Source organism: Pholcus phalangioides, unplaced genomic scaffold (genome assembly GCF_987345545.1).
Source record: "Pholcus phalangioides strain wild (caught in Gottingen) unplaced genomic scaffold, Ppha-v1.0 ptg000017l_1, whole genome shotgun sequence".
Taxonomy (NCBI): Eukaryota; Metazoa; Arthropoda; class Arachnida; order Araneae; family Pholcidae; genus Pholcus; species Pholcus phalangioides.
The window spans coordinates 25,117,279-25,118,379 of NW_028301610.1; the positions used below are offsets into that span (position 1 = coordinate 25,117,279).

The following is a 1,101-nucleotide window of genomic DNA, read 5'->3' on the forward strand; positions in this document are numbered from 1 at the left end:
AAATCCAGTCCAACGTCATGTCCAAAGTACAAATGTAGTATGCGCTCTAAAAGGTCACAATAAGGGGGAAAAAATTAAAATATTCAATATTTAAAAAAAAAATCGTTATTAGACAGAACCATATAGCACATACAATACATATAAGATAGAGATAACACATACGGATACAAGAATGAGTACAATATACCAGTGGCAAAGTAGATAAAGTGGGATATAATAGGATGCATATAGAAACATCCTCTCCACTTGTCAATACAAGATTCATCGAAAGACTGGTTATTTGTGGAGATGACGATTACAAGGAAGAAAATTCATCACTGCCCCCACGGGGACTCGAACCCCGGTCTCTCGCTTGCCGGACGAGTGCTCTACCATCTAAGCTATGGAAGCAGATAGAATAGCACTCGTCCGGCAAGCGAGAGACCGGGGATTGAGTCCCCGTGGGGGCAGTGATGAATTTTCTTCCTTGTAATCCTCATCTCCACAAATAACCAGTCTCTCAATGAATCTTGTATTAATAATAGGATGACTTATACAGAACTAATAAAAATCTAAATACACAATATATATATTTTTTTTTCACACACACAAAAAAAAAATCTTTTTCTAATTTTTTTCTTTTTTTAAATTTTTTTTTTATATTCCTTTTTTCATTTTTTTTTCTCAAAAACATTTATAACAAAAATAATAATAGAATACATAATTTTCTTTATCAGTAGTTTGTCCAGTTGGTGTGCAATACCCTTTTTTGGCCTATGGTATATTGTTCTCTATGTAATGGGCCGTAATCCACTATCTCATATTCAGAGTTCTCTAATTTGTCATAGTGGGTTGTAGATAGCTCCGTGATGAATGATGCTCCTTGGAAGCCATAGCGTTTGTGCAGATTCAGTGAAATTTTTACTTTTCGTTAAAAGTTAGCCTCTAGGAGCAAGGATTACGATGCCCGTGCTAGACCCTCGCAAATCAGTTTCGGGAAAAAGCGGATGCCCGTGCCTGACGCGGGCAAATCAGGCAAGTGTTAAACAAAATGACAACTACAGAACTTGAAAGAAAACTATTCTTCAAACTTGAGAGAAAGGAATAAAACGTAAAAGATAC

The 1,101-nt window shown here is 36.0% G+C and overlaps 1 non-coding gene across 1 annotated transcript; it reads right to left on the bottom strand.

Moving 5' to 3' along the window:
* Positions 1-318: 318 nt before the first annotated feature.
* On the bottom strand, positions 319-390 carry TRNAA-GGC (transfer RNA alanine (anticodon GGC)). The gene has a single exon. It is a non-coding gene; the product is annotated as a tRNA-Ala (tRNA).
* Positions 391-1,101: the final 711 nt, after the last annotated feature.